This window comes from Aegilops tauschii, chromosome 4, assembly GCF_002575655.3.
Source record: "Aegilops tauschii subsp. strangulata cultivar AL8/78 chromosome 4, Aet v6.0, whole genome shotgun sequence".
NCBI lineage: Eukaryota > Viridiplantae > Streptophyta > Magnoliopsida > Poales > Poaceae > Aegilops > Aegilops tauschii.
In genome coordinates, this window is record NC_053038.3 from 213,496,074 (window position 1) to 213,517,665 (window position 21,592).

The following is a 21,592-nucleotide window of genomic DNA, read 5'->3' on the forward strand; positions in this document are numbered from 1 at the left end:
TGACTCCTTACCTTCGTCGAGGTCCCAATCTTCAGAGTTGCGTTTAATTCTTTCCAATAAATCCCATTTGAATTCAATAGTCTTCATCATAAAAGAGCCAGCACAAGAAGTATCGAGCATGGTGCGATTGTTATCAGAAAGCTGAGCATAAATTTTTTGAATAATTATTTCTCTTGGGAGCTCATGATCGGGGCATGAATATAACATTGATTTAAGCCTTCCCCAAGCTTGAGCGATGCTTTCTCCTTCGCGAGGCCAAAAATTATATATATAATTGCGATCACGATGAACAAGATGCATAGGATAAAACTTCTGATGAAATTCCAATTTCAATCGTTTGTAGTTCCATGAGCCCATAACATCACATAGCCTATACCATGCCAATGCATCTCCCTTCAAAGATAAAGGGAAGACCTTATTCTTAATAACATCATCAGGCACACCAGCAAGCTTAAATAATCCACAAACTTCATCCACATATATTAGGTGCTCATCAGGATGCATTGTTCCGTCTCCTGCAAAAGGATTAGCTAGCAGTTTTTCTATCATACCCGAAGGAATCTCAAAGTAGACATTTTCATTTTCAGTAAGTTCAGTAGGTTGAGGAGAAACTCTTTGCTCTACTGGTCAGGGTGAAGATACCCCGAACAAGCCCCTCAGAGGATTACTTTCCATAGTAACAAGTGACAGTAAATTTCAGCACACTATATAAATTTTTCCTTACCAAATTCCACCTACCAAAGGCGCTTCACTCCCCGGTAACGGCGCCAGAAAAGAGTCTTGATGACCCACAAGTATAGGGGATCTATCATAGTCCTTTCGATAAGTAAGAGTGTCGAACCTAACAAGGAGCAGAAGGAAATGATAAGCGGTTTTCAGCAAGGTATTCTCTGCAAGCACTGAAATTATAGGTAACAGATAGTTTTGTGATAAGGTAATTTGTAGCGAGCAACAAGTAACAAAAGTAAATAAAATGCAGCAAGGTGGCCCAATCCTTTTTCTAGCAAAGGACAAGCCTGGACAAACTCTTATATAGAGAAAAGCGCTCCCGAGGACAAATGGGAATTATCGTCAAGCTAGTTTTCATCACGTTCATATGATTCGCGTTCGGTACTTTGATAATTTGATATGTGGGTGGACCGGTGCTTGGGTGCTGCACTTACTTGGACAAGAATCCCACTTATGATTAACCCCTATTGCAAGCATCCGCAACTACAAAAGAAGTATTAAGGTAAACCTAACCATAGCATGAAACAAGTGGATCCAAATCAGCCCCTTACGAAGCAACGCATAAACTAGGGTTTAAGCTTCTGTCACTCTAGCAACCCATCATCTACTTATTACTTCCCAATGCCTTCCTCTAGGCCCAAACAATGGTGAAGTGTCATGTAGTCGACGTTCACATAACACCACTAGAGGAGAGACAACATACATCTCATCAAAATATCGAACGAATACCAAATTCACATGACTACTAATAGCAAGACTTCTCCCATGTCCTCAGGAACAAACGTAACTACTCACAAAGCATATTCATGTTCATAATCAGAGGGGTATTAACATGCATATAGGATCTGAACATATGATCTTCCACCAAATAAACCAACTAGCATCAACTACAAGGAGTAATTAACACTACTAGCAACCTACAGGTACCAATCCCAGACATGGAGACAAGAATTGGATACAAGATATGAACTATGGTTTGAGAGGAGATGGTGCTCGTGAAGATGTTGATGGAGATTGCCCTCTCCCGATGAGAGGAGCATTGGTGATGACGATGGCGATGATTTCCCCCTCCCGGAGGGATGTGTCCCCGGCAGAACAGCTCTGCCGGAGCCCTAGATTGGTTCCGCCAAGGTTCCGCCTCATGGCGGCGGAGTCTCGTCCCGAAAGCTTGCTTATGATTTTTCTTTGGACGAAAGACTTCATATAGCACAAGATGGGCACCGGAGGGCCAACAGGGGACCCACGAGGCAGGGGCGCGCGCCCAGGGGGGTAGGGCGCGCCCCCACCCTCGTGGCCAGGGTGTGGGCCCCCTCTGGTATTTCTTCCGCTCAGTATTTTTTATTATTTCCAAAAATGACTTTCATGGAGTTTCAGGACTTTCGGAGTTGTGCAGAATAGGTCTCTAATATTTGCTCCTTTTCCAGCCCAGAATTCCAGCTGCCGGCATTCTCTCTCCTTATGCAAACCTTGTAAAATAAGAGAGAATGGGCATAAGTATTGTGACATAATGTGTAATAACAGCCCATAATGCAATAAATATCGATATAAAAGCATGATGCAAAATGGACGTATCAAGCACGAAGCAATCGACCAAAGATGAAGTTTGTGTAGCGGCCGGCTCGTGCGGCGTCTCGGCTTCGGGGTAAAGCAGGTTTGGTTTCCCTCTCATGTCACACCCTCCCTTGTGTTCTTGGTACGATTCCAAGGATGGCCACATTACATGTGTGTGTGATTTCTTCCTCGTATCTAATCTTTCTATGTAGTAACGATAGGATCAGAAGATCTGCTCTTTTTTCTGTACATTAAGCAACCACCATATGGATTTTACAATGTGTTGCAGGAAACCATAACCCCGTTTGCTTTGCTACTATTAATAATTGGTATCCAAGGAAAATATGGTGGTAGCAAATATTTGTCTTGGATCCACCCCTGTTATTAATGTCTCCTATCTTGTACAACAAATATTTGAAAACATTGACATATTTTGCGATGGATGCAGAGACACAAGCCTCTGCATTGACATCTTAATTGCAAGTTGCAACAAATATTTCAAAACTGGGGATGTATCGCAAATATTTGTTGCACGGTAAGCCTCTGTATTTGAAATAGCTGCTATTTGTTGATAACTTTTTCAGCCAACAAGAGTGTTATTTCCTGTACAGTAGGCGTATGCATAAGCTTATACTTTCCTCCATGTTGCTGTCTCATATGGTTTTGTGAATTAGTTACTTCTCTGCGCATAAGAAATTACATTTTACATAAATCAAACAAAAAGAACCACATCTCATAGCATCGTCTCCATTTGGGATTCTAAAATGGGCATTGATGGTCAAGAAATAATCTTTAGAAAGTAGCAGTTTGATCAAGAGACACATATTCTAGAAGTTTAGGTGCTAACCTTTTCTTAACTCGTACTCGCATGCAGTCTAAAGTTTATGAAATAGGTGGTGATGATTGCAGAATTCCAGTCCTTGAGTGTGTCTACAAGTGGATTCAGATACCCTTTCAAAGCTAAACCATCTAGCGTAGTTTGCCATTTATAATTATTACTACCCACCGTTCCAAGTTTTTCTTCTATCTAAAATTGCAAATCGTGATATGGTGCCCATCCCACTTCAGTAGTTGAGCTCCATGATGTTAGAATGTTCTGTGTAGGCTTAGCCTGTTATACTCGGTCTTCAAACTAAATGAGAATGCACTGTTAATGTAATAGATCTGTCACCTTCATGTAGGATGCTCCTCTTCCTTCATTGGCTGCTTCTCATTTTTCTCTTAATGTATCTTATCAGGTCCTAGGAAGATTGGGAGTGACCTTAGTGCAAGAAAATAACAGCCTTAGGGGTGTAGGGTGGACCATTGGAGCAGGTTGTAAACACTAAATCCCTTCCAGTGAAATTGATAGCTTCGTGGCCAGCAAGTTTTTCTTGTGATGGTAGGACTGATTGCTCTGCCTACACATACCCTTTTTCAGTTGCTGGTATAGATTTGAGGAGGCAACTGAGTTTGATTTTTTATACTGGCTACTGTGTACAGAACCAATGTTGCATTATGGCCATTTTGTTCCATTATTGATTTCAAACGAGTATTTTTATGCTAATACACACTCATCCCCCTAGCTCCGGACATTGTGGCACATGTGCGAGTAGGGGCTGCTGCTTATTTCAATTGTAGGTATAGATTTGAGGAGGCAACCGTGCTTGATTATTTTAATACTGTCTACTGTATACAGAACCAATGTTGCATTATGGCCATTTTGTTCCATTGTTGATTTCAAACGAGTATTTCTATGCTAATACACACTCATGCCCCTAGCTGTCACCATTGTAGCTGTATAGATGGTCTAGCTAATGTTTTTGGTTCCTATTTACAAGAGATGTTGGGTATGAATAGTGGCAGAGCATGACGAGCAACTAGGGGGTGGCAGTTTTCAAACTAGAAGAGAAATATGCATGAAAAAGTCAAAAACAGGCATATCTCGCAACATATAATTACGAAAGATAATAATTGTTACCTGAAACAATAATTCAATAATTATTGTTGCTTCTCAGTTTCAAGTGTCTTTAATTGATATAACCATAATGTGGTTGACTGGTTTAACATCTGATGGTCTGAATCATGTTTCTTTAGTTTATACTTTACATAAAAATAACAGGTTAACCCGTGCGGCTAAAAAAAGTACAACAGGTTAACCCCCATGGGCCATGGGCCAACAATTAGAAACATGTGAATCAAGTTTCCATGGCAATCAAAATTCACATGTAGCTTGCTTATGTCCTTCGGCAGGATTTCACTTTTTAGTTGATCGGTCGTCATCGCCCTGGGCTTCGGCCGTGGTGTACAACACAACATCAACATGAGAAGGAAGCAACTCTTGCCTGTATATGTAGGCGCAACAACAAGCAACCGGCGTGATGGTTGGTTGGCAGTTCAAGACTCAATGAAGCAGTCCAGAAAGGAGCTAACACTGCTGGGGGAGAAACTGGACAGAGGAATTGGGACAAAACCTAGAGAATAAATCTCCATGGAGGTGAGTCGTCGGAGACACAATTTCTATCTATGTATTTGGGGGGAAAAGAGATGAGCATGAAAGGCTATGGCTGCATTGGTGAGAGAGGAAAGTTATCTATCCAAGAGGCTCCGTCGGTGGGTATGAACAACATATGGGTTGTTCAACTTGCTGGGGATTGAAGGGGGTTGGCCCTTGAGTCAAAATCCTCTCCAATTATTCCTAGACGGGATTGCAGGGGGCATTAATCAAACAATCACTCAAGAGTGAGAATTGTTTAAAAGGAGAGTGTGAATAAGTAGCAAAACAACAAAAAGATTGATCTAACGTTGCAAAAATAAGTTGACACTAGCCAAACAAGAAAAATAAAATAATGATCTCACGATACAATATATATGAGCAATGTTGCTTGACGTGCAAGAATATCCTAATAGTATATGTGGTACGATTGATGTTGTCCCGTGGCAACGCACGGGCAATTAACTAGTTTGAGGATAAAATATGTGTGTTCGCAATCACATCAACAACATCCAATATATCCATCGTCAGACCATAAAACGATGGTATAGACATTGGTGTGAACGTATCATATGTGGACAGATATGCCACATGCTGAAAAGAAAGAGTTAGATCATATGCATGGAGATGTGATCATCTTGATGAATCAATTCCTTTCCAATCTCCAAAAAATCGGGAGATCAGTGAGGTCAAAGCAATATGTGCAAAGCTGAACATGAATAGAAGAGTAAGGTTGTAAATAAAAAATAATTATTGTTGTAGTTGGATGACCAACATAGTCGTCTCATTCACTTCTAGGACACCCCAAATTTCCAATCATTTATATTATGAAATCTACGAGAAAGAATAAATATATGTACAAAAATTAGGCAGATTTTAGAGATTAAGGCTTTATTACTTGCCCATCCTCTCAAAGGCTTATGTTAGGTATTTTTGTAAATATTCTTCTATCACATACCCTTTATTTCAACAAGGAAAATAATGGTATAGGTGTTTTAATGCTGTCAAGAGTTAGCTTATAAACAAAAAAAATCTACACATCTTATTCAGGTAAATATAATAACCTTTGTACATTATATCCACATAAGACTATAATTTACTTCAAATCGAATTTGAAATTTTAAAAGCTTTGCCCGCGCTTCTCAAATTTTAACTTCATAAAATCCTAGCCCGCGCATCGAGCGGGCCACTCTGCTAGTTTTTGTATAGCTAAATACTACTAAAAATAAAATAAAACAGTAAAAGAAATATAAATAGAAAGATAAAATTAAAAGTAAAACAAAAGGACCCCCTTCCCCCGGGCCACATGGCCCAGTTGGCCGAAGCGGCCCAGCCGCCAGGCCGGCCCACTACCCCTGCCCCCTCCCTTAGCTGTTCATGGGGAGGGGAGTGGACACAACAGATGACCGCCACGACTGCGGCCGTCGCTGTGGCGGCCATCGACCGGCCGCTCCCGCCTATAAACCCGGCGCCCCTTCCCCCACGGCAAACTCTAGCTGACCCCTACCACTCCTCCTTGCCCCCTCTACCCCATGGACGCCTCGGTGCCCCGACGCCAGCGCTACGCCGCCCTTCGCCGCCTCGTGGTCACCCGTCGCCGTTGACTCCCCGCCTTTCCCTCGCCGGACCTCCCCATGCCTCGACGCCCCCTTCTCACAACGCCAGTGAGCGCCTCCCCTCCCCTTCTCTCTCCCATCCGCTCGCCGCGTTCACTGTCTAGCCCTGCAGTTCCGCTCGCCCTCGTCACCACGTCATCCACGTGCTGGCCTCGTCCCACCACGCATCGGCTCGTCGCCCGCGCCACTCCGGTCGCCTGCCCCATGTTACCCTGCTGCTGCAGCTTCTACAGCTGCTGCCACGCCGTGCCCTCGGGCCCCTCGCCGCCGCTCATACCCCTCTGTTCCTCCCGTGCGCCGCGCCGCCCCCGCTGCTGCTGTGGCCTAAGGCCACGGGCGCGTCTGCGCCGTGCTCCACCAACCGCAGCCGCGCCGCCATTGCGCAGCTGCTGCCCTCCTTCCCCTGCGCGCGCTGCTCTGTCGCAGCCCCGCGGCTGCTACCCTCCGCCACCTCCTGCCGCTGCCTCGAGCCGCCGCTCCACCTGCTGCTCTTGCTTCCCCCTCTGCCCCCACCATAGCCACTTGTTGCTTCCGTCGTAGGCCGCCATCGCGATTGATGCTCGCAGCCCCCTGGCGCACTTTCGCACCCATGCCCGCTTCGGCTACTACTACACATCTCCGTCTCCACCTATCGGTGCAATAAACCCTGGGTATGTTGCCCTGACTGTGCCAGGCACGGGATCAAGATTGGAGCACCAAGCCAAGTCAGAGTACAAGAAATCAAGAGATTCGAAGGACCAACAAGCAGATCAGAGGGACCAAGACCAAGCCAGAGAAGCAAGATATCATCAAGAGACAGGCCTCCCTTGCCGGGCAGGCGAGCCTAGCAAGGGGCAAGGCCACCCCTAGAAGAAGACAACCAAGGCGTCCCGGCAGGGCATGCCGAGACTCACGGAGGCCAAACCACTTTAGCAACCACTCCACCACGACCCACGTCGTCGATCAGTGCAGTGTCAAGCTGCAGAGTGACTAAGTGGCAGCCATTCGCCACATGGCAGCCTCTCCCTACACGAAAAACCCACAGGTGACACCCGTCCTGCAACGTGTCAAGCGAGCAGGCGCGGAGCTGGCAAGATAGCCCGGCAAGCCTCGCCGGGCAACCAGTGATGTGACATTGAGTGGTGCATTTAATGCGCCCCTGTCAGCCCGCAGAGTTAGGTACGATAGCACTGTTGCTATCTTATCAGTGCGTAATGACTACTTTGCCATTGTGGTAACCCCTTGATCTATAAAAGGAGGCCCATGGCAACCGTAGAGAGGGTTAGAAGGCTGGGTAACTCACACCCCCGTACGCGCGTAGCCACTGCCGCCCTGAGGCAACCCTTGTCGGGCAAGTGTACTACGCTCCACCACCTCATTTCCACCATCAATCCACCAAAGCAGTAGTAGGGTTTTACGCCTCACGGCGGCCCAAACCTGGGTAAAACTGCATGCGTGATCTCTGCCGTGCTGCCCCATGCTCGTCTGCTCTTTGTGCAACGCGACGTCCCCCTGCCGAAGCAGCAAGGGGCCTCCTGGCCCCATAAGTGGCCGTGGTTTCCCGCAACATCTTTGGCGCGCCAGGTAGGAGACTCGCTTGCGCGAACCTGAAGGCATGTGCAGCACGTCATCTTCATCACCATCTTCTTCTTCGACGACGCCATCGACCATGGCGCCCAAGAAGAAACCTGGTCCTTCAGCTCACCCATCCACCTTAAAGGCTCCGCCGCCCGCGGCCTCTAACGCCGCAGGTAGCACGGAGACGTACGAGGACGTGGACGCCGCTGCGGATGTGGTCCGGGCAAGCGGCACCGTCACCACTTCCCCAGCGGCTGATGCAGGAGCAGGAGCACCGGAGGAGAGCATCATCAGCAACGTCCCGACGACCACGCTCCCCAAGGTACGGGTGAGGGGGTTACTCCATCTGCGCTCCTCTCTCCCATCGAAGGGCACAACCGCAGCAACGATGCTTGGACCGGGGCGAATCGCCGCCCTCCGGCCGCCCCCACCACAGGTATGGCCACGGTGCATGCACCTCCCCCGGGACGGGTCGACCAAGCCGCTGCACCCGACGGAGCCGCTGGCCCTCGAGCGCCTTCGCCGCACCACATCCAGGTGGTCGCCCTGCAGCAGCAGCAGGGGCACAGTGCTTCCACCGCTGGCACCGTCAGCAGTCGAGCGACGGTGGGATCGACTTCATCATCACCCATGCCAAATACAGCCTCGAAGGCCATGGCGCAGGCTCAGCTGCTGTTGAGGTTTCCGCCAGCGGCCGAGCAGATGGACGAATGGCGTGCCACCATCCAAAGTCTGCTCGGTTTCGCCGAAGCTGGGGGCTCATGGGGAGCTAACCCACCGCGGCCTCCCCAAGCGACAGTAACGGCTCGTGCTGCTGACCGTACAGAGGGAGCCGTCCCAATAGTGCAGTCCCAACCACAACAGTCAGCACGAGCGCAACAGAATCAAGATCCCGACAACGCCTCGATGGCCTCTTCTAACCCTCGAGCGCGTCCAGGCCAACGACGAGCCCCGGAGGATAGGCGGAGAGGAGACACACGTGCTGTTGTCGAGCAACGCCGCGATGACCTCCGCCGAGCCGTCGGGTGCGACGGCCCCAACGTCCACGAGCTCGCGCTCGGTATTGGCGGGTGCCTATCTTTCGAGGTTGGCTGCCCTGCCTTTACCCGTGAGCTGCGGCAAGTCCGTTGGCCGTCCGTTCGCACGTTCAAGCCAAAAATACCTGAGAAGTACGATGGGAGGCTGAACCCGGCAGAGTTCCTGAGCATCTACACCATCACTGTTCAGGCTGCTGGAGGACGAGATGAGAAGGTGTTTGCCAACTACTTCCCTTTGGCCCTCAAGTCCAATGTGAGGTCTTGGCTGATGCACCTGCTAAAGAACTCCATGGGCAGACCTGTGCCACGAGTTCATTGGCGCCTTCACTAGCGGTCATCAAGAGCCCGGCAGGCCCAGCGACTTGCAGCTTCTCCAACAGAAGGAGAAACCCTCCGTAAGTATTTACAGAGATTTAGCAAAGTTCGTAGAAATATCCCAAATATCCATCCGCCAGCCGTAATAGCCGCCTTCCAGTCCAATGTGCGCAACCGCCGGGTTCGTTCTAAAATGAACGTGCGGTTCCCCAAGACTGTGAAGGAGCTCTACACGCTGGTGGATAAGTGTGCTCAGATGGAGGAGGGAAGGAAGTTGCCCAGAGAGGAAGATTGCATCAATGTTGATTCAGCGGATGATGATGAGTCAACCAGTTAGAAGAGCAAGAAGCGCAGCAAGAAGCGGAGAGATAAGGCAGTAATGACTGTTGAAGGATTGGGTACACCTAGTACCGGCAAGAAGGCCAAGGCTGAGGCCCCTGGCAAGGAAGCTGCCATGTGCACTTACTGCCGGGAAGCCGCTGCTGCCGAGAAAGCCGGGAAAGGTGATGGGCCATACTGCAAGATTCACCGGACCAAGGGCCACGACCTTCAAGAGTGTTATCAGGTTGAGCAGCTTGTCAAGAGATAGAGAGCAGAGTATGAGAAGCGTGATAAGGAAAAGGGTCAGAATGTTGCTGGTGGTAAGGGCCAAGGTGGTGAAGTAAATCGCCCCGGCAAACCCCTTCGGAACCAAGGAAAGCCCGCCAGAGGTCAAGAAAAGGGAACATGTGATGATGAGAGTGATGGGGGGGATGAAGAGGAAACCATTGAGCAAGAGTTTCAGAAGGCCGTTGATGCCCTATGCATTGACGGGGGTGCATCCTTGCACGCCTCTCACCGTCACCTCAAGAGGTGGGCGCGAGAAGTCAATGCCGTGGAGCCAGCGCGGGAGGCCCGGAAGCCACTCAAATGGTCTCGTACGCCCATCATCTTTGACGAGGAAGATCATCCTAGCAATACCACTGCGGTAGGACACTTGTCGTTGTTGGTCTCCTCAACAATTCACAACCTCAAGGTCACAAAGATGTTGGTGGACGGCGGGGCCAGGTTGAATCTGATTTCCCCAGTAATTTTCAGCAAGCTTCAGATAGCAGAGGAAGAGCTAGAGGTTACCGGCACGTTTCAAGGACTTAATCCCGATAGGAGTCATCCTAAGGGAAAGATCACGTTGCCGGTAACGTTTGGGGGAGAGCTGAACTACCGGACTGAGAGGATTTTGTTATATGTGGTTGATCTCCCCCTGTCGTACAATGGGATTCTTGGACGCCCGGCTCTTGCTAAATTCATGTCGGCATCCCACTATGCCTACAACACCTTGAAGATGCCTGGGCCACTGGGAGTCATCACCATCCCATCAGATGAGAAGGATGCAATCATTTGTGTGGACAAGATGTACCGAGACGCGGTCACGGTAGAGGCAGCGGCAACATCAGTTCCCGCCAAGGAAAGTAAAGGAAAGAAGAGGGACTGTAGGAGCTCCGACAAAGAGTCCGGGAAGCGTGCCACCACTGAGTGCACGGCACCCGTCGACGACGTGCCAGAGTGTTCCAACAGCAAGAGATCCAAGGTCATTGCACCCCAAGTGTAGAAGTTCCCGGCAGGGCTGGCTGGCATTGATGGTACTTTCACGATCAGCGCCACCCTCGATGACAAATAGGAAAGCGCACTCGTTGCCTTCCTGCGGGCGAATATCGATGTGTTTGCCTGGCAACCATCTGATATCCCCGGTGTTCCCAGGGAGGTAATCGAGCACCACCTTGCTATCTGCCCACATTCCTGACGTGTCAAGCAGAAAGTCCGGACGTAGGCCTTGGAGAGGCAACGGTTCATTGCGGAAGAGATCAAGAAACTTGAGGCAGCTGGTTTGGTTAGAGGAGTGCTACATCCCACATGGTTGGCAAATCCAGTGGTAGTCCATAAGGCTAATGGGAAGTGGAGGCTTTGCATAGATTTCACAGATCTCAACAAGGCTTGCCCAAAGGACCCGTTTCCCTTGCCGCGCATAGATCAGATTGTGGATTCCACTTCAGGTTGTGATTTGCTCTCCTTTCTTGATGCATATTCTGGGTATCACTAGATCTTCATGTCCAAGGAAGATGAAGAGAAGACATCGTTCATCACCCCATGTGGTACGTACTGCTTTGTCCGCATGCCATTTGGATTAAAGAGTGCCGGATCCACTTTTGCAAGGGCAGTCCAGATTGGTTTTGAGCCACAGCTGCACAGAAACATAGAAGCCTATATGGATGACATTGTGGTCAAGACCAAGGATAGAGCCACCCTTATCCAGGATTTGGATGAGACATTTGCTAATCTGTGAAAGATCAATTTGAAGCTCAACCCGGAAAAGTGTGTATTTGGTGTTCCCTCTGGCAAGCTGCTTGGGTTCTTTGTATCCCATCACGGGATTGAAGCCAACCCCGACAAGATCAAGGCTATCGAGAATATCCAAGCACTAAGGACAGTTAAGGATGTGAGGCGTCTGACAGGATGCGTCGCCGCGCTAAGCAGATTCATCTCCAAGTCTGTCGAGCGCGCCCAGTCGTTCTTCAAAATTTTGAAGAAGGCAGGGCCCATGAAGTGGACCCCAGAGGCAGATATAGCTTTGCAAGAGTTGAAGGCATACTTGTCCTCTGTGCCTACCTTGGTTTCTCCCAAACCCCAGGAACTGTTGCTGCTGTACTTAGCGGCAACCAACCAAGTGGACAGTGCAGCCTTGGTAGCACATCGAGAAGTGGATGAGGCAGAGAGTGAGCAGAGGCCGGCAGAGTCAAACACTACTGGGGAAAAGCTTATAGGCAGACGCTTACTAGTAGGTGGGTTTATACCCCTCGCTACTGCTACTTACTAGTAGCGCGGGTTTTTACCCCTCGCTACTACTAAGTTGATAGTAGTAGCGCGGGTTTTTAACCCTCGCTACTACTAAGCGATATCTACTGTGCCCCCTCGGGACATGCCATTGTAGTAGCGAGGGGTATAAACCCGCGCTACTACTAAGTTGATAGTAGTAGCACGGTTTTATACCCCTCGCTGCAACTAAGTACGAGGTAGGTGAAGTCCTCATATCCTCGGCCGAATCCCTCCTCTCCCTCACTCCCCCTCTCCCCCACTCCCCCTCTCTCCATAGGCTCTCCCATGGTGCTCCTCCCCAAGCTCATCTCCTCCTCCATGGCGCCCAACGAGTCCGCCTCCTCGCGTCGCTGGCATCCAGGAGCTCGCCCGTCTTCCCCCTCGCCTCCACGCCACCACGATGGAGCACCTCACCACCAGTGACTAGCCCCGATGCGCCCTCCATCTCCTTCCCTTCTCCCTTGTTTCTCTTTTTCCCTCTCCCTTTGGTGTTACTCACCTCCCATGTCGATGCTTGCGCAGGTCATCGACATGGCTAACCAGGAGCTCTCCGCCTTGGCCGCGAAGAGGATCCTCACACTATCTTCTTGCTCTTCACTGGATCCGGTCCCTCTCCAACAACCGTCACCGGATCTGGTCTTCCACTACCCGTCTGCACCTCCAGCAACCCCTGTCATCGCTGGATCGAACCATTGACTCCATTGACAACATGCATGGGGTCGAGATTTTTTTTGGTTTTTGAAATTAATAGTAGTAGTGCGGGTCACAGACACGCGCTATAGATAGTTAGTAGTAGCGCGTGTGGAATCCGCGGTACTACTAACACATGTACTAGTAGCGCGGGATGAACCGCGCTACAACTACCGGTTAGCTGTAGCACTGTAGTAGTAGCGCGGGTACCCTCGCTACTACTAGTTGTTTAACCCGCGCTACTACTAGGCTTTTTCCTAGTAGTGAGAGAAGGATCAGGACAGCAGTAAGCACGGCAACGAGAGCAACCCCAAGGACACGGCAAGGAAGAAAGTGGTGCAGCGCCCAGTGTACTTCGTTAGCTCCTTATTACAGGGGGCTAGATCGAGGTACTCTAGTGTGCACGAAGTTGATTTTTTGTCTCATCATGGCCTCAAGGAAACTGCGCCACTACTTCCAAGCCCATGAGATCACGGTTGTCACTCGTTTCCCATTGCAAAGGATACTCCGAAACCCTGAGGCTACCGACAGAATAGTGGAGTGGGCTTTGGAGTTATCCAGCTTTGGTCTGAAGTTTGAGAGCACATCAACCATTCAGAGTAGGGCATTGGCAGAGTTTATTGCAGAATGGACGCCAACCCCTGATGAGGAAGTGAATGACACAGTTATCCCCGGCAAGGAATCGCCCCAAGAATGGATTGTGTATTTTGATGGTGCTTTTTCCCTACAAGGTGTAGGAGCTGGCGTGCTTCTTGTCGCCCCCTCCGGGGAGCACTTGAAGTGCGTCGTCCAACTACATTTTGCCCGTGAAGAAGCAGCCAACAATACAGCAGAGTATGAAGGGCTCCTTGTCGGGCTGAGGATTGCAGCTGAATTGGGAATCAAGAAACTGATCATTCGAGGAGATTCACAGCTTGTGGTGAGACAAGTTAATAAGGATTACCGAAGTCCATTGATGGAGGCATACGTCGAGGAAGTGAGGAGATTGGAGGAGCACTTTGACAAATTGCAAACAGAGCACGTACCCCATGCGGAAAACAGCATAGCTGATCATCTGTCAAAGTGTGCTGCATAGAAGCTTCCTATGGAACCAGGGACTTTTGTTCTCCATCTCACTCAGCCCTCCGTATCCCCAGCAACAATGGCGCGGAAAAGGAGAAAGTTGGACACCGGTAAGCCTCTCCCGGTAGAGCCGTCCGCTCCTGGCAGAGACCCAGCAGGCAACAAGTCCTCGCAGCCTGCTGGACCACCCCCTCCAGCCGGGCCCATGGACCCCGCGAACGATGCTTGTGCTCCTGCAGCAAAGGAGGTGCCGCTAGTCCTCGTTGCCGAGCCCCAAGCTCCAACTTGGGCAAGGCACATTGTCCACTTCCTCCAAACTAGAGAGCTTCCCGGCAACCAAGATGAAGCTGAAAAAGTAGCCCGGAGGGCCAGTATGTATCAGTTTGTCGATGACACTCTGTACAGAAGGAGGCCCAATGGTTTGAAATTGAAGTGTGTCTACCGGGAAGAAGGAAAGGAACTGCTGGCTGAGATACACAAAGGCATGTGCGGCTCCCACATTAGATCAAGGGAATTAGTTGGGAAAGCATTCCGGCAAGGATTCTATTGGCCCACAGCCCTCCAAGATGCAGTCGAGCTAGTCACGAAATGTGAAGCCTGCCAGTTCCATTCCAAGAAAACCCACCTGCCTGCCCAAGCTCTTCAAACAATCCCTCTATCATGGCCATTTTCGGTCTAGGGGCTCGATATCCTCGGCCCCTTCCCCCGAGCAATCAGGGGCTTTGAATTCTTGTTCGTTGCTATCGACAAGTTTACAAAGTGGCCGACAGTTACTACTGTGAGAAAGGTGATTGCTCAGACATCTATCAAGTTCTTGAAAGATCTAGTGTGTCATTTTGAAGTTCTGTCAAGGATCATTACGAACAATGGCACCCAGTTCACCAGCTGCGCCTTCATGCAATATGTTCATGCCCTCAGATGCAAGATCTCATTTGCCTCTGTGGCACACCCCGGAGCAATGGACAAGCTGAGAGGGCGAACGCCGAAGTGCTGCGTGGACTCAAGAAAAGAACCTTTGATACGCTGCAGAAGCACGACAGGCGGTGGATCGAGGAGCTGTCGGTAGTTCTCTGGTCCCTCAGAACGACACCAAACCGAGCTATTGGGCAGACTCCCTTCTCCCTGGTCTATGGGGTAGAAGTAGTTATCCCCACGGAAATCATTTACGAGTCGCCTCGAGTGCTTGCCAACGATGAAGTAGCGCAAGATCAGCACCAGCGTGACGATGTTGTGCTACTCGAGGAGAACCATCTCCGGGTTGCTACGCGTGCTGCACGCTATCAGCAAGCCCTGCGTCGCTACCATAGCCACAGGGTTCATGCCCGGTGTTTTGAGGAAGGTGACCTTGTCCTTAGGTGCGTTCAGTCCGCCAAGGGTACAAACAAGTTGTCACCGAAGTGGGAAGGCCCGTACCGGGTAGTACGAGTCACCAGACCTGGCGTAGTCCGTCTGGAGATCGGAGATGGCACTCAGTTGCAAAACTCATGGAATATTGAGCATCTCCGCAAGTTCTACCCGTAAGGCGCGGCTGTCGGGCCCTGCCCGACAGCCACCCTTTTGTACAGGCATTGCCTCAGCTGCATGTAACCCCTTGTACAAAGCTGGGGCGATGAACCCGTGCAAGAGAAAATAAAGAAGCGTTGTGGGGGGCGCCCGGCCAAGATTGTGCATGCATGAGCATTCCAAGATCAGTGCATAAGCATTTCATGAGCACTTGCATATGCATATAGATAGGATTGCATCCAGCATTCATTCTCATCCGCGTGAAGCTGCAGGTTCCTGCCATGAACTTGGCTTCGACAAGAAGTTGAGAAGATTGCTCGGCACTGCGATCCCCGGCAAGCCAAACAGATAAGTTTTACCTCCTGTCCGTTAGTGTTTTGTAAGCTATAACTTGTGCGCAAGAAAACCTCGCCACTCTTTTGAGACTTAGGTGCTCCAACCCCTGACTCGAACGTTGCTTCGAGCAGGATGGTTGTAGTGGCCTTTGGTAAAGAGAAGTTGGCGGGGGGCTGGCCCCTTTGTCTGTTTCCCGGCAGATGTGATTCTCCGGCAGACAAAAAGGGTGTCGGCAGGATAGCTTGCCGGGAAAACTCGTTTATTTACATTAAAGAGGCATCTCACCTCTGCATGGAGATACACGTGCACGGGTTCACTGGCAGGGTTCATCTTTTTCATTAATATGCTGATACAAGTACAAGCATTACAGAACACAAACATGGACTCGAGGGATTCCATTATTTGAATTAAAATTTGGCAAGCGCCTATAGGTTTAAGATTAAAAAAAGATAAGTGCCCCGTAATCACCTCTTTTTGTTTTCCCTCCTTCAGGCACTTCAACGGAAGGAGGAAAAGACGAGAAAAGGAGCACCCAAGCAGGAGCCCACCCCGGTCCCGTCAGGACCCGCTTGGCGCGGCCTGACAAGACTGGGAGTGGCGAGGCTGCGAAGGAGGAGTACGGAGGACGCGGCGGCGCTCTCTGGACGCCACCTCCAGAGCCAGCAAGAAGCCCCGGCTTGAGCGCCGGTGGAGTCATCCACCAAAGCTCAGCCGGAAGACTGCTGGATGGGAGGCGAAGGCGCCAAGAGAACATCCCTCCCCGGCTATCACCCTAGGAGGCTGGTGATGATGATGCCGGGGGGGAGTGCGGGAAGACGAGGCGGTAGGTTGCCGTTTGGAGGCGAAGGCATCCACACCATCGTACTCCGACCTGACCCCCTGCCACCCGCCTTCTCCGTCTTCCCTCGCTTTCTCCTCACTACCGCTGCTCCCGAGAAGCGCCAAGACTCCAGTCTGGCTCCTTACCCGGGAAGACGGTGAGCGGCCGAGATGGCCAGGGGGCTCGAGGAGCGCCGCTCCCTAGCGGGCAGGAAGGCACGCTTCTCGTCGACATCAGCCCCAAGGCTTCCGGGAGGGGCAGTGCTCACTCCCCGAGCGTCAGCACCAGCATGTGGCAACACTTGCACTGACCAAGAGCCCGAGGGCTGACCCCAGTCTCTCATCTTCAACATGACCAGCAGAAACAGAAGACAGAGGAGGAAAAATGCGAGGATGAGTGACTCCGTCCTCCTCCACCCCTCCTTTTATAGGGGAACCGGGGAGGGGAGCCACTCCCTCAACGGGCGGCCATCGTCCCCCTCCGCCAATTCAGGACGACCGGGCCCTCACCTTGATGCTCTCCCGCGCCACGCGCCTCCGTTACCTACCCCGTGCGATGCATGCAGCATATGTGGATAAGGATAAGGGCATGGTGGGAAGAGTGAATTTGCAGTTTCTACCCCGTGCGTTAAAGTCCTTCACGGGCCATTACTGGAGCGGCCCCACCACTATTGGCTTTACACGACGCGTGGAGAAACCAGAAACTGTCCCAGAATCAAGACTAATGAAGAAGCAAAGAAGACCTCAAGAGACCAGCCTCTTCAGCAACCCTGCCTGTGCACTTATTAGGCCCTACCCCGACGACGCTCGGCAACGCGTTAGGGGCAGGCCCGGGGGTTTCTATCGGTGCAACAAACCCCAGGTCTGTTGCCCTGACTGTGCAGAAGCACGTGATCAAGATTGGAGCACCAACCCAAGTTAGATTACAAGAAATCAAGAGATTCGAAGGACCAACAAGCAGATTAGAGGGACCAAGACCAAGCCAGAGAAGCAATATATCGTCAAGAGAAAGGCCTCCCTTGCCGGGCAGGTGAGCCCGGCAAGGGGCGAGGCCACCCCAAGAAGAAGACAACCAAGGCGTCCCGACACGGCCTGCCGGGACTCACGGAGGCCAAACCACTTCACCAACCACTCCACCACGACCCACATCGTCGATCAGTGCGGTGTCAAGCTGCAGAGTGACTAAGTGGCAGCCATTCGCCACATGGCAGCCTCTCCCTACAGGAAAACCCATAGGTTACACCCGTCTTGCAACGTGTCAAGCGAGCAGGCGCGGAGCTGGCAAGATAGCCAGGCAAGCCTTGCCGGGCAACCAGTGATGTGACATTGAGCGGTGCATTTAATGCGCCCCTGTCGGCCCGTAGAGTTAGGTATGATAGCACTGTTGCTATCTTATCAGTGCGTAATGACTATTTTGCTATTGTGGTAACCACTTGATCTATAAAAGGAGGCCCATGGCAACCGTAGAGAGGGTTAAAAGGTTGGGTCACTGACACCCCCGTACGTGCGTAGCCACTGCCGCCCAGAGGCAACCCTTGCCGGCCAAGTGTACTACGCTCCACCACCTCATTTCCACCATCAATCCACCAAAGCAGGAGTAGGGTTTTATGCCTCACGGCGGCCCGAACCTGGGTAAAACTGCCCGTGTGATCTCTGATGTGCTGCCCCACGCTCGTCTGCTCTTTGTGCAACGCGACGCCCCCCTGTCGAACCAGCAAGGGACCTCCTGGTCCCATAGGTGGCCGTGGTTTCCCGCGACACCACCACTCCGGCCACCCCCCGCTCGAACCATCGCTAACGGTCGACGAGCGGTGGTACGCCCATTCGAAAACCCCCGACCGCGTCCCTAGTGGACGCCTATGCAGCGATCCGGGGGCTCTGACGAGGAGCCACCATGAATCGGCTCGCCGTCACACCCCGGCGCCTCCGCCTACGTGTCATCGCCCGGGCCCGCCTCCAGTGACGTTGACAGCTAGGTCCCGCGGGCCCAGCTGGCCATTGACCCCCGGTCAATTAGTTAACTGGGCAACACCTAGTCACTGCTAGTGGGGCCCGCACCCTTTTAGACAAAAAAATTAAAAAATAAAATAAATAAAAATAATTAATTAATTAATTTGCTGAATTAATACTAGATTAGGCTAAACAGTCAATGACAGGGGGGCCATGCCCTGTTGACTAGTCAAAGTTTGACTGGTCAACTGGGACCCCCTGGACCCACATGTCAGCCTCTGTGTACACTTCGGTGTACGCAGAGCTAGGTGCCCATAGCTATTTGCGTTTGTTTTTGAATAAAATAATTTTGAAAATGATTAATACTTTGAAAATTAATATATAATAATTCGTAACTTGGATGAAAATATTTTATACAGGAAGGTTGCTCAGAAAAATATGTCGATTCTGAATATGCCTTCCGTTCGTCCGTCACGTGCCTCTAGCATAGCGAACATGGAGCTGTCCCCTCCGATTCCTCTGTCCAAAAAATGTCAAACTTTGGGAAAGCATTCCCGGATGTTTTCCCTCTTCATCTGTATAACCTAGCACTGCATCTTGTCATGTCATGCATCGTGATGCATCTGTTTGCATTGTATTTATTGTTTCGTCCCCCTCTTCTCTCAGTTAGACACTGGGACTGACGTTGCTGCTACCTAGTACGACTAATGTGATTGACGACCCCTCCTTCTCAGTAGACCTTCGAAGCAGGCAAAACCCCCTGGACCATCCCAATACCGCCTACTCCTTCTCTCTACTGCTTGCGTTAGAGTAGTGTTACTGTTACAGTCTTTCCGGTTGATTCTATACTACTGCATAGCCTGTCCTTGTTACTACTGTTGTCTATACCTTACCTGCTATCCTAATTGTTAGTATAGGATGCTAGTATTCCATCAGTGGCCCTACCTTCTTGTTCATCTGCCACACTATACTATCGGGCCGTGATCCCCTCGGGAGGTGATCACGGGTATATACTATATACATATTATACATGATACAATGTTGTGACTATAGTCGGGTCTGCTCGTAAAGTACCCGCGAGTGATTCATGGACTGGGGGCTGAAAGGACATGTTTCCCGACGGCCCTCTAAGTGGATATTTATGGCATAATGATAGGCAAGGTTGAGACACCTAGAAGAGAGGTGGGCCTGGTCCCTGGTCGTGTCCGTGGTTATTCTTAATAAGAAGCCTAACGAGTTTGGATATTTGATCTGAGCTGGTCATTGACCTATATGCACTAACCACCACACGGGAACAAGTTGATATTAGAGCTGACCGCCTATAGGATCCCCCCTTTCCAAATCCTTGGCTGAAGTTAAGTCTAGCCCTTGAAAAACTTTTACTAACATTGTTGTGTGGCTCACGGCCCCACATCTCAATTGGGTGGTATTAGGATCTTTTATTCCTCGTATATATTCTGGGACTCTGATCTCTCTTCTACTCAGGTTAAATGATTTTGCTAACTCTAAGATTAGGTTCTCGTGATCACATCCATCCGAAGAGCTAGATTATCTGAAATTTCCGTTGAAAGTATACTGAATGATGCACACACTGTCATTTGACATCTTTGAAATATTTTTGTTTCAGATGCGTCCCGCAACGCAGGTCGTGCGCCATACCATTGCTATTGGGGCTACTGGGTTCCCGACCATTCTGGTCAATCTCTTGACCCAGCTAGGATACCGTTGGTATCCTTAGTACATTATGTATGAGGATTACCACGAGTTTGACCAGGAGCAGTATCGCACTATGGTCGACATTTATGATTGGCGGAATCGCTCCATCACTGAGTTGCACACCTCTGAGGGTGTTGGAGTGTCTATTGAGATGGCAGTTCACGATGCTGCCTTTGTGGCTATCACCCGTCTTCATGGAGAATACCCTTTCTTGGAGGAGACTGGGTTTAGATACATTCTGTATGTCCCAGAAGGGGATGTGACTAGATTCTACCCTGTTATCCGCACCCCCTATGTGAGTCATCGTTGTGACCCACAGGTGATGATTCGGTACAATGAGGCTCTGGATCGCACCGTTCGAGCTTATGATTTTGAGATGTACGAGACTCATACTCGTCTCTACGACGCTCTGACACTGTTGCTGCCAGTAGTCAGGGCGAGGATACATCCAAAGTTCATCACTTACCCGCGCAGGACAGTGCTGCCGACAGGGCTTGATTGGTCTACTCTTGGAGGTAGTACCCCGGTACGTGGACCTCTTCTTCTGCCCCAGGACCAGCTCCTGCACCAGAGTCTCCACGGAGCGCAGGCCCCTCATATCGAGCGCCATATGCAGCTTCGTCACCTTCATCTACCGGGCTTCAGAGGTTTCCCCTGAGGTTGATGTAGAATATCACTATGTCGCATTTTTGTATCCCTCCACCGTGTGCCTGCGCGCCGCCTAATTGGTCTAGACTATTTCCCTTTCAGCACTTGTACATATGTATGTCGTGTTTGACTACTATGTTGTATCTGTCGTACTTATTTCGCTGTGCATGTTACATCATAAATTATTCCATGTCCTTGCAATTGCTCAATGCTAAACTACCCCTGTTGCGTTTAAGCAGGATGGTTAGACCCGCTGGTCGTGGCCGTGGTGCCCATGCTCCACCATCGCCTGAATACATGGCCGGAATGGTACAACAGTTTGCACTGAATCGCCAGTTCATGGAAGGAGTCATGGCTCAGTTCTTGTGCCCCAATATGAAGCAGTAGCTAACCCCAATAACTCTGCGGGACTTCATGCGCCTCAACCCTACCATCTACCGCAGCTCAACCCAGCCCCTGGATGTTGATGACTGGCTCCGTGACATCACCTATGAGATGGAGTCTGCTAATGTAGCCGCTGCCACCTATGTCACTTTTGCATCCTTCTTCCTCAAGGGCCCCGCTGCTCAATGGTGGGACAACCATAGGCGTACTCAACCCGCTGGAACCATCATCACTTGGCCGGATTTCCAAGCTAGCTTTCGTGCCCGCTTCATTCCTCACGGAATCATGGGATAGGAAGAAGCGCGAGTTTCGCAACCTCACCCAGGGCAGCAAGGCCTTAGATGCTTATCAGCAGG

General features: G+C 50.4%; 1 protein-coding gene across 22 annotated transcripts in view; it reads left to right on the top strand.

The window, feature by feature from the left end:
• Positions 1 to 20,942, top strand: part of LOC120970847 (uncharacterized) — a 58,897-nt gene extending 37,955 nt beyond the window's left edge. For 8 of the 22 annotated variants that reach the window (XR_012181832.1, XR_012181838.1, XR_012181831.1 and 5 more), the window contains 3 exons: positions 2,729 to 2,815; positions 3,519 to 3,661; positions 4,513 to 4,839. The gene's annotated coding sequence lies outside the window, so the exon portion shown is untranslated. Of the gene's footprint in view, positions 1 to 2,728; positions 2,816 to 3,518; positions 3,662 to 4,512; positions 5,110 to 20,115 lie in introns of those variants that run through there. The other 14 variants (XR_012181841.1, XR_012181842.1, XR_012181844.1 and 11 more) reach the window with 11 other exon arrangements.
• Positions 20,943 to 21,592: the final 650 nt, after the last annotated feature.